Source organism: Lithobates pipiens, unplaced genomic scaffold (assembly GCF_037356315.1).
Source record: "Lithobates pipiens isolate NorthernLeopardFrog02 unplaced genomic scaffold, aLitPip1_a1.2 Scaffold_19, whole genome shotgun sequence".
Taxonomy (NCBI): Eukaryota; Metazoa; Chordata; class Amphibia; order Anura; family Ranidae; genus Lithobates; species Lithobates pipiens.
Genome location: NW_027507764.1, coordinates 477,757,967 through 477,770,556, shown reverse-complemented (window position 1 = coordinate 477,770,556; position 12,590 = coordinate 477,757,967). Strand labels below are relative to the sequence as shown.

At 39.6% G+C, this 12,590-nt stretch overlaps 1 long non-coding RNA gene across 2 annotated transcripts in view; it reads left to right on the top strand.

Moving 5' to 3' along the window:
• The first annotated feature begins 482 nt into the window (after positions 1-482).
• The window catches only part of LOC143998363 (uncharacterized), a 50,459-nt gene continuing 38,351 nt past the window's right edge, over positions 483-12,590 (top strand). The window contains exon 1 of one of the 2 annotated variants that reach the window (XR_013277883.1): positions 483-785. This is a non-coding gene — a long non-coding RNA (uncharacterized LOC143998363). The remainder of the gene's footprint in view (positions 786-12,590) is intronic. The other variant, XR_013277882.1, reaches the window with a different exon arrangement.

Genomic DNA, 12,590 nt, shown 5'->3' with positions numbered 1-12,590 from the left:
TACAACAGGAACAGGTATTTTGAGTTCAGGAAATCAGAACACGGAATAGGGCAGATATCATGGATTAAGGCAAACAAACTGACACTAGAATAGTGTCTTTAAACTATGCAGGGACACGCTATTTTACCAGCTGTAGCATTCTCTAAGGCTTTTTAAGCCATTCATTTTTAAGCCATGTTCAGGCAGGAGTAAACAGTTGGAGTTAAATAACCAGGTATAGTCAAAACCAGGCTCATTGATTTATAGGTACCAGGTATAGAAATGCATAGAGCATCAGAAGCCAAATCAGGAATCAGGAGAAGGGTGCAACCCAAACACAGAATCAAGCAGTAGGTGGCAGGTCGAGTCAGTACATACCGCACACCAACAGTCTTAGTATCAGATGATGCACTGGCTATTGAGGGAAGAGCAGATAACTCATATATATAGGGAAGGCAAAGATACAGACCTATGACAGATAGAAGTAATCAGAGGACAAGAAAGAGCAGAGAGAGAGATACAGATGGCCTTAAAAGCCCAGAGACTGTTTTTAGCAAGCCTCGTGTGAATGGTGACATGGAGAGTCATGACACAGCCCAGCAGCTACTTGTCATTCACTAGAGTATACAGATCAATGGCAGGTGTTGTTAAAGCTGTCAGTGCACTGGAAATTGTTGGTAGGGGTAGCAAGCTATGTAGGGCTTAGCTTTTTGTAGTTATGCCCCTGGCTGTCAAGTTTTTTTTTTTATATTGGAGTTCTTCTCAAACCCCTACAGACAGATGCAAACAGCAGTAGCACCACAGAGGTACATGATTATGTCTGTGCTCTATGAAAAAGAGTTGTGTGTGTGTGTGTGTGTCTAATCGGTTGTGTATGTTTTGTGTTTTATTCCGTTTTTGGCTATGATTTTTTTTTTTTGTATATAACAAACTGAACATTCATATTCAATATTAACAGACTATTTTCAAAGAAATGTTTAGCTACTGCTTGGAAAAAAAAGTGCATTGCATTACAGCAATACTGCACAATGATTATGAAAATCAATAACCCCTTTATTGTCAGAACATAATATGATGGCATGTTTGTGTTTATAAAGATATAAAACAAAATTAATAATTCATATTTTAGAATGTTTGTTCGAAATGAAAAACATTTTAACCCTCAGATAACCTGCATGTAATTTTTATTAGCAGAAGATAATTTACATAAACCAAATACTTTGTGAATTATTAAGTATGATAATATCTACATGACCAGTCCTGTCATCGTTCGTGCCTTGTGGCGACATTGAGATTATAGGAAGTTGATTTATGCACTAAATTTAATGTATAGTATGACAACATCCAGATATGCATGCCTTATAATGTATAATTTAGATGTGATTGCAGAATATTTCCCCTACTGTTCTCTAGAATGTTCAATTTCTTAGGCATCCAGAAATCTCAATTGAGACGCTGGTTGTTGGCTGATACGGACGTCTCCTTGAATTAATGAATATTTTCATAAAAACGCTCTCCCTATGAATGTTTTAGAAAACCTTGTCATAACATTCAGCGAGCGTGCACATGACAGCAAGCATGTGTTACTGCATTTTTAACTTAAATATTTCATGATTGCCTCTATCAAACCTAGATGAATTGCCCAAAGGGTTTGATTTTTCATACAGCATGTGTAATTCAGAAGACGTTTATTAGCACAAAGTCTCTCCTTGCATCAACACAATGTTTTCATTTATATAATGCACCTATCTTGTATGTAATACACAAGTTTTTCATATAGATAATGCAATTGATCATGATAGTTTTAAATTTTATATGTGGACACGCAGATGCAGTCACCACATTTGACAGAACAGGTCCACAAATCACAGCAAAATTTTAATGGGGCATCCAACTTGTCTGCCCATTAGTGACTTTTTTTCTGCAATTTCTGGAATTTTATTTTGCTCCCCAGTGGTCTCCTTTAACACCCTACCCCTAATCTGAGCCTTCAAAAATATTGGTGGCCAATACATGACACTCCTAATAATAGTTGTAGAGATTAGTGGCCAGTCTCTCTCTAAAACTAATAACACATGCCCGCCAAAGCTCTTTGAATGGCAAAAAATGTCACACATGCTTAGCACTGTGCGTGGCACCCGCTGCTGTCTGTGTCATCCACTGATGCTGCTCATTGCATCTCTATGGTGGTTGGCCCAAACAAGTTAGCTTGGGTGTGTGAATTAAGGTGAAACAAGTGAACCTCACCGTTCAAAGCCAGATTTACTGTACAGGAGGGTTGAGACAGTAGGTATATTTTTACTAACAGTATGCAAGCCCACTCCCACATGGTCTGCAATGGGCTATACTGTAGGTGTGTGCTTTCTTGACTGAATTCATCCACAATTACATTAATGAACACATGAAAAACAACCTGTCAAATCTCACAGGTATTTTGCTTTCTAGGCATGTCCCTGAATGTATACAGCCCTGCAATCTAGTATCTTTGTCATGGATACTAACTGCAGGCATCCAGCAGCAGAGATGGCCAGATCTGCATAGCTGCACTTAAACCAGACAATATATGATTTAAGCAAGTTTATTAACAGTGAAACAAAACACATCCAAACACCAGAAAACAGTAAACATGAAAATATGCGTGAACCATAAACCAAGTGACAAAATACCTAATATAAATACAATACATACAACATTAGGAACACAGACCTCGGGGTAAAACTGGAGGTTTAACCACTTACAGACCGGACCATTTTGCTGGTCAAAGACCAGACCACTTTTTGCAATTCGGCACTGCGTCGCTTTAACTGACAATTGCGCGGTCGTGTGACGTGGCTCCCAAACAAAATTGATGTCCATTTTTTCCCACAAATAGAGCTTTCTTTTGGTGGTATTTGATCACCCCTGCGGTTTTTATTTTTTGCGCTATAAACAAAAATAGAGCGACAATTTTGAAAAAAACGCATTATTTTTTACTTTTTGTTACAATAAATATCCCCCAAAAGTATATAAAAAAACTTTTTTTTCCCTCAGTTTAGGTTGATACGTATTCTTCTACATATTTTTGGTAAAAAAAATCACAATAAGCGATTATTGATTGGTTTGCGCAAAAGTTATAGCGCTTACAAAGTAGGGATAGTTTTATGGCATTTTTATTAATAATTTTTTATTATTTTTTTTTTACTAGTAATGGCGGCAATCATCGATTTTTATTGTGACTGCGACATTACGGCGGACACATCGGACATTTTTGACACATTTTTGGGACCATTGTCATTTATACAGTAATCACTGCTATATAAATGCAGTGATTTCTGTGTAAATGACAATGGCAGTGAAGGGGTTAACCAGTGGGTGGCAGTGTAGGGGTTAATTGTTCCTAGGGGTGTGTTACTAACTGTGGGGGGGGCTGGGCTTTCATTTAGTGAACACTGATCTCTGCTCCAATCACATGGAGCAGAGATCAGTGTCACTAGTTGCTAGGCAGAATGGAGAAATGCTGTTTACATGGCATTTTCTCCATTCAGCCGCCCTGTGAGACGATTGCGGGGATGCCCGCGGCGATCGAGTCCGCGGGACCCGCGACCGGACTCACGGGGGTCCCGACCGGCACGCTCGCGATGGCAGGGCGGCATTGAAGATTGGACGTACCTGTACGCCAATATGCCTGCCCGTGCCATTCTGCCGACGTACATCGGCGTGCGCCAGTCGGGAACCAGTTAAGCAACAGTCAGGAAGAGGATACCATTGCTGGCATCAGGAACAAGGTAGCAGGGTACAGGATAATGGTACAAGGCAAGAGCAGGATTAGGCTGGAATCAGGATCAGGATCAGTAGCAAGCAGTATCTGGCTAGCAGGGCAAAACACTGAAGCACCAGGGTATAGTAGAGGAGGAACTAAATACCATCCCAGCAGCTAGCATCAGATGGAGACTGATTACAGGGATCTGCTGGGAGACCCCTTCTGGTGGTTATTGGAACTAAAACCTTCCACTCTGGAAACCACATTGCCACCAGCAGGTGATCCAGCTCCTGACAATCACCCATTACAGCATCCTGCTGGCTCATATTTCAGTCTGTCATAGATTTTGACAGGCTGCTGGCAGTGGGGCTAAATGCTTCCCCTGTGCCTCCCAGGCAAATTCAATTACTAGGATTAGACATAGATGGGCAAAACATCCAGTGTGCTTGAGGCCGTAAAGGCTGACTGATGTACTTACAATTTTTTTAACTGGTTATATGGTCATGTTTGTTGCATGCAGACTCCATTTAAAAAAAAAACACACATTAGCAATAGTTTTTGTTTTTTGTAGTGTATTATTTGCATCTGCATGTAATAAAATGTTAAAGGGCTATAGTCACATTGTACTTGTAGCACCATTTATTCTTCTAGAATAGGGGTCCCCAAACAATGGCCCTCCAGTTAGTCAGAAACTACAAGTCCCATCATGCCTAGTCATGTTTGTGAATGTCAGAGTTTTACAGTGCCTCATGGAACGTGTAATTCCGCAGCAGCTGGAGGGCCGTAGCCTTGAGATCCCTGCTCTAGAAGATGCAGTTGTCTGGCATTGTGGCTATAGTCGCAAGCAGAATTTTTTATAATAAAAATAATGTTCACGCTAAACTTAGCATACCACAATGAACTGATGTCTAGTTGGCCACCACATAGTCTTTGCACATTATCACTGTTCTAAGCAAGAACAACTAAGATTTAGGAGTGCATGTAACCTTAACAACTTCAGCTCCGGAAGATTTTACCACCTCATATTCAGGCCATTTTTTGCTATCTGGCACAGCATTAATTTAACTGGCAATTGTGCAGTCATGCAACATTATACCCAAACAAAATTTATATAATTTTTTTACACAAATGGAGCTTTCTTTTGGTGGTATTTGATCGCCACTGGGTTTTTTATTTTTTGCGATATAAATGAAAAAAGATCACACATTTTGAAAAAAAAAATTTTTTTTATTTTCTGCTACAAAACATATACAATAAAACATTTAAAAAATGTAATTTCTTCATAAATTTTGGCCAAAATGTATTCTGCTACATGTTTTTGATAAAAAAAAAAATCCCAATATGTGTATATTCATTGGTTGGCATGAAAGTTATAGCGTCTAAAAACGATGGTATATATACTGTAATTTTTTTTTATACTACTAATAGTGGTGATCAATGACTTATAACGGGGCTGCGATATTTTGTGGCGGACAAGATGACACTAACTGACGCTGGGGGAACTGACTAGCTGCCACTGGCAACACCAGTGCCATTATTACAGTGATTAGTGCTAAAAATATACACTGTTGTAACAACACTGGCTGGGAAGGGGTTAACATCTAGGGAAATCAAGGGCTCTAACTGTGTCTAAATATGTGTAACGTGTAATGTGTGCTGTTTTTTACTAATGATTTCTCAATTTTTTATCCCTGGTTTGCATGGTTGAAAAACTGACAGATCCCTCCTTGTGTACAGAGCTCTGTTTTGAATGTGGTCATTAATGTACACAGCTAATCTGTGCGTCCTGGCAGGGACTTGCTGACAGGCTCCTGCCGTGTACAATCACAGTGTGAGCTGGCCGGGGGGGGGGGGGGGGGGGGGGGGGTTCTCATGCACGTGTCCTAAACCTGGAAGTAGGCAGTGACATACCAGTATATCGCTTTACCTACAACATTGCGCATCTGCAGTACAGTGTGGGCAGGTGGTCATTATGTGGTTGAAGACAACAAGCATGTGAGATACACTTTAAGGCTGTTGATCATCGTCGCACAATAAGGTGTGTGAATATTCACTTCAATTATGCAATCATGCCAATTCCAAAGTCAATATTTGCACAATTTACAGTAGGAGACGATTCTCAGATTCTTTAGTAAATCAACTCAAGTGCCTGTTGTTGCAGAATATCTTCAAAAATGCTAATTGCCTGCTAATGGCAGTGGTCAAATTTAAATGTTGTCTCCCCTTTGCTCCCCATTGCTCTGCATCCAATAGCATGCAATGTAAATACCTTTTTAATTATAGCATAGTGGTAGATTAGGTGACACTATGATATCCTGGAACACATCCCTAGTAAATAGAAAGTAGCAGCACTTACATTGGCTTCTTCAGGGGTTTTCTAAGGGCCACCATTTCCTAAGAGACATCAATGAGGTCACCAAGTAAGTCCACAAGTCATCAAATCCAACTGGAAGGCAGGGGCGACCATCATGATTTTGTGCTGTGAATGAGAGTAGTTACTATATGACAACACTATGTTTGCATGATTGCAGCGATTTTTTGGCGCCCCTGCACTATACTGTGTCTTTATCAGAGTCTTCTTGGTCCCAATGTATCCTCTGTGATCACACAGAGCCTTCCCTCCAAATTTGTGGACTTGCTTGGTGACCTCCTTGATGTCTCTTTGGACCTGTATGAGATTTGGTGGTCCTTAGAAACCCCCTGAATAAGCCAATGTTGGCAAAACATGTTGGGTTATAACACCAAATACTGATCACCTTCTATACATGGACACCAGTGATTCTATGTGATTTGTATCATACTCTGATTTTTTTATTGAACCCAATATATGGTTTTATTTTATTAATAAACTTTCTATTTTTATATAAAATGTACTTTCTTCAATCTGAGGCACCATTATAATCCCAATCGTCCTGTTGCTGCTACATTTTTAATCATGTTTCTATGCAGCTAAGGGACCACAAAGCTTCAGCGCCTCTGGAGAGTCAACAACAGGGCTAAGTTATTGTGACATCACACACTGGCATCCTTTTCACCCGTTAGTTTCAAGGGTGAGAGAGTTCCCTCCCACTAGCCATTGCAGTCTCAGAGAGTGGGAGGATGAGAGACTTTGCAGTGACATAATTGCATAGAAAGATTATAAAAAAAGGTTTTTACATTGCAATTTATTAGAAAATGTATCCAGCAATGAGCAGTATTGGGGCAAAGTGTAAATGTTTATTTATAGCTTTGAGTCTCCTTCCACTTTAAGGTGGTCAGCAGTGTCATCCTACGCGTTTCCCTTATGACAGGTCTCCTTTGAACTCCAATTTTTGTTTGACATTGTATCTTATAGCCTTTAACTTCAATTCAGATATAAACCGCTGGAAAAAGTGGAACATTATGGAATAAGAAAGGATTAAATAAACAGAATCCATTAAGCTGGCTTATTTTATTTGACTTCAGGCCAGTCACCAAACCCACACATATCATTTAGGAATTTCACCAGGAATAAAGTATGTGACAGCAGCCACATTGATGCGGAATTACCCAGCCTGTAACTCAGTATAATGGGGATAGTATTTTATTAGGATGATTCTTGATACATTTGAGTGGTGGAGGAGTTGTTATAAATAGGGCTTCCTCGTCAATGCATTGCTTGTTATGTGTAACACATATCTGCACAGAACTGTGTGAGCAAAATATTATATTTTGATGCTTCGACTGAAGGTTGTCCATTGGTAGGTCATCCTCACTTGACCTTTTTTTTATTTTTTTCTGAAAACGTAGTTCTCCATGGTAACCAGGGTCTTGCAGCTCTCCATACAGTAAATCACTTCAGCCCTCTTCATGTAATTCTTTTATTGGCTGCGCAATTGAAATGTCATGCTTTGCGAACAGAGAGGCTAGTAATTTCTTATGGGTGATTAAACCACCTTAGTAATCCATGAGCATTCACAGTGGTCTTCCAACATGATTCTTCTATAGTTTTTTTTTTTTTAGGGAAAAATAAAATAAAAAGAAATATGATATTTCTTTTATTTACAATGAAAGGTAGATAATCAGTTTGAAAGAGTACGCTGCTTAATGTAAGATTGTTTGGTTGGTAAGAGGTTTAATCTGGGTTTTCATGGATTTGCACAAGCGTTTGTTATTACTTTCAATAAACAGGAAATTAAATAAAACAGACAGGTCTATACGTGTTTTACATTCCATGTAAGTGTGTATATACCGTATGTAACATGGGGAAAAAAAACAATATACACCTCCTGTTCATGAATATGATACATCATTTTTAAAGTACTAAAACAGCTTAATACAATGCTGAAATACACATTTTTTTAACCTGCTAATGCATTTTTAAATCTGTTCAGAGGGGCGTGAATTTTCTTTTTTTTTTCATAATTTTTATTGTTTTCTGGATAATTTGTACAAGCAAAAAGTTATCATACAGAATGTGTCAAACAACACTTATATTAGAAGAGTGGTAAATACAGTATGTGCGGTTCACCTGATAATAATAATTATAATAACTTGTACTCTTAACCAAGGGCGGCCTGTCCATTAGGGGTGCCTGGGCACCGCCCCCCCAACCCTCGCCACCCCCTATATACATAATGCATATATTAATGCATAGCATGAATCTATCCACTACCGCCGTGGCTGCCCCCTATTCATGTGTCCAGCCCCTTTCCGGTCATCAGGCATATGAATTACAGCGGCCAGGGTTTCAAAATAGGATGGACTTGGGATGCAGAGCATTGTGTCTGGAGCCCACCCAGGTGTGTTGCAACAGCAAATGAAAATTCTCTGTTGCAACACTGATCCTCCTCCCGGCCAAATAGGAAACAGGTATGAAACCTGTTTCTCGATCGGCCAAAGGGTCTGTCAATCATATTGCTGGGAGGAGGAGAGAGGAGAAGCTTCTCCAGGAGAGGACACCGGAGCAACCTTCCACGCTCTCACCGCCAACATCCAAGGTAAGGACAATGGCTGGTTGTGGGGGAGTGTGTGAATGCCACGGGGGTAGTGCTGCTCCACTGGCGGCCCGGGGGGGGGGGGGCCCATGTGCCACCCCTCCCAAAAAGAAAACACACCAGCCACCACTGCTCTTAATGTAATAGTAATTGTTAAGTAAGTAAATGTTGACATACATTTCAGATACTTGTACTAGCAGTATTTTAAAAACATTTAATGATTTTGATTGAACACATACCTGTAGAGATTTTTTCCCTTACTGTATAGAGCATCTTTTCTTCTAAACAGTGTATCTAAGCACAATCATAGGTGCATTGCATTTAATTTACATATTTCTTATTAAAGTGGTTGTAAAGCCTAAACATTTTTTACCTTAATGCATTCCTTGTATTAAGGTAAAAAAATATTAGTTTCCAGCATCCCCCCTCACCCCCCCTTATACTTATCTGAGCCCTCATTTGATCCTGTGCCATGCACGTTTGCAGCCCTTCTCTCCCCTCACTTCTGGGTCTTGCTGGCTTTGCTGGGGCACCGGGAGCCATTGGCTGCAAGTGCTGTTAATCAAAGCTAGTGATGAGGAAGCAGTGGGTGGGGCCAAGTCTGTCTCAATGGACACATGGGGGCACTGGGGGGGGGCACTGGACAGAGGGGAGGGGACCTGAGAAGAGGAAGGCTTGCGGCCGCTCTGTGCAATTCTATTGCATAGAGCAAGTAAGTATAGAAATTTTATTTTTATTTTATGTACCTTTACAATCAGTTTATGCATGGTTAAAATATAAAAAAAATACATTAATTTACACATTGTATTTCCATTTCTACCCTATGCCTATTATTATTTTGTAAAAAAAAAAAAAATGGCATTTACTTCCTTGAATTCTGTGACCTGTATTCATTATGCCCCATGAGCAGTGTCACGCATATCACAGAGCCTGCCTTCTGAACTATAGCGGTGCTGAGAAGAGGCGTTTCGGGAGGTGGAATAATTACAGGAATCACTTCTTGCAGGGAGCAAGGTACCATGGGCAATGTAATCCTTAGCAATTGAAAGTAAACAACAGAGGAGAAGCTACAAAGCATGCAGGGAATCTAGGAAGAGGAAAGAGATGATTAGTAAACTGGCAACACATACAACATGAAATGTATTATTTAAATAAGCTGATATTGGATTGTTAAAAATAATTATTAACAAGAACTACAAAAAAAAAAATATTATAATGAGAATCACAACCTAGTATTTATATGGTATGTACACATAAATGGCTAAAAACTTTTATTGTATTTTTAAAAATCAAAGTGACTTACATTTAGGGTATACATCAAAATAATCTCTCATAATAAAAAAGCATTGAATATCAGCATTTTATGTGTGCTGTATGTATGAACATGAAACATTTCACCAGCTTCTAGTGATATAATTATTATTCAAAACAGGTCTACATGTTTCATAGCCGAAGGATGCTTCCCTTGGACCAGATGTTTTATTCTGTTGTCGGCTGGTTAATTCTATATATAGCTTTCATATACCTAGCAAGTGACATAGAGTAAAACCATAAATTCAAAGCTTGCCCCTTCGATAGTCAAAGGTAAGCATCACACTGCACACGTCTAAATAAATCCTTTAGGCAAATATACACCTGATATGTTAGTAATCTGGTGTGTGTTAGTCCATTTCCTATCCTTTAATAAAATGGAGTCTCATACACAAGCAGGGACAGAAGACAGGTCTATTATTAATTATTTTTGCATTGTTATTACAATGCTGATATTATAAAATGGAAGTGTATCCTGTGGCCAAAGAACTTAAGGTTTTACGTTTCTTCACAAGCTCTCCAACGTAAGTGCCTTATTGCATAAATCAGTTTTTTCACAACTCATACTGTAATATCTTGTGCTGAAGTGCAGTTGTCAACTTATCTCACCTCTCTTGATATTATCCAATAGCAATGAAGGTTTAATCTTCCCTAAAGTGATTTTCCAGCCATAATTTACCTAGCTACATGGTAACTCCAGCAGGATATTCCTTATGGGGTCTCACACTTACACTGTATTCCCTCTTCTGTAAAATGAATCAAAAGCTTAAAAATAATAGGCAGGACTGGGGTTGGGGTGGGGGGCGACCTATGTAAATGCAGGTGCACAGAAGAAGAAAATAGGTTGTGCTATCCAGAAATTGTAACTACTTAGGTGAAGAAATCCATTTTCATATATAAAATGCAGCCACATTTTGGTAGAGTTTACTGTCATGTGACTTTTTGCTGTGCAGCCTCCCTCATTCTCTAGAAAGTTTCTGATAATTTAGTGCAGCTAGTGCAAGTGTAGCACTACCCCCATGAAGGCTGCTTACTGAATCTGTACCGCGCTGGTGGCCCCGACCCTGCAAGTCCTGCGACACCTCTGACACCCTGAGTTCAGACATTTTTGGTGATAATCAAGGTAATTAGACACACACACAAAATGTAATTGAAATAGTTGAGCTTTGTTTACTGAAAAGTTAGGAATATGGGATTCCAATAACATAAACTTAGCCCTTGGAAAAGTTTCACTATAGTAGATGATAGCAATAATATAAGACAGTAGAACAACAACAGCAACTGATTTCAGCATATAAAGACTACTCACGCAATACTATGTTTAGTTGGAATTCTATGGGAAAAGGCGGGAGAATGGCAGGGAAATTAAAACTGCTCCCTTCTTTGCCTCAACACCACAGGCCAGATAAAACAGGAAATTACACCACTGTTCCTAAAATAATTAAACTATTAAACCCTGGAGTACCTAAACCTACTTAATTAACAGATATAGTCTTGGGAGAAAGTAGTTTTTCTTACAGCACTGGCTGCTTTAATCCCTTAGTAAGGGGGATATGTTGTTGTCAAAGCCCCTTTTTGTCTTAAGCTAGCTCTTTACTGAAGTCCTTGAAATATCCTGGTAATTAGAAGGAGGCGAAGTAGCCTGGTGATGCCTTAACAGGCAGTGTGCAACAAAGTGCACTTGCGGTGTCCTGTGGAAATGGGATCGCTGTTTCTGCTCCACAAAGAGTGAGGGTAGCACCAGGTCCTACAGGCTTAGGCAAAGGAAAAAGACAATGGTGTCTGCATGCAGTGTCTCTTGTGGTAATAGAAGGGGTAGGTGCCCTCTCACCAGTCCCAAGGACTCTTGATAATGACAGTGGCAGGGCGCTCGGCAGAGCCCTGCTCAAGGGGTAATGCAGTCCAGCAACACACCTCGCTTCAGCTCTGCTGGGTCTTGCGTGGACGTGTGAAGAGCAGCCTCCAGGCTGCCGCTGTACAGTCGCTGGCAGTGGATGCTCCTGCTTACACTCACAGGCCCTTCATCACCTTTCCCAGTATCCTGTTCTTCTTCCCCAGCCAGCTAGTGTTTGTAGTTCAAAACAGTCCAGCTGAATGCAACAGCACAGAATCCGGGCAAAACACTAGGAGAGAACAGATTCACAGCAGCAATGCTGCACAATGTCTCATGGCAATGTAGGCAACATTAGCCAGCTCCTGGTAGCACAAGGTTGGTGCTCGAATCAATAAACACAGAGGTATTTCTTTTTTCAGGTTTTTAAACCTGGGTCATTTAGAATTAGAAAATTTTGATCGATATTTATTTATTTATTTATAATATTTATTTATCACTATAATCAGCTACACAATATGATGGAACCCATTTGGTATATAGGGTGTTAGTTTAAACAGTAAGTTATCATGCTTTAGTAGAGCATACCTTTAAAAAAAAATCCCATTTGTTACTTTTGCAGCTAGAGGTACTCCTTTGTCCTGCTCCAGCTAAGCTTTTCAATAGCCACACTAATCAGCTACAATAAGAAATAACAACTATTTGTTATATTTTAACATTACTTGTATTTATTTTTCATGTTTCTATAAATGTTAATGAGCTATGCTGCAGACAG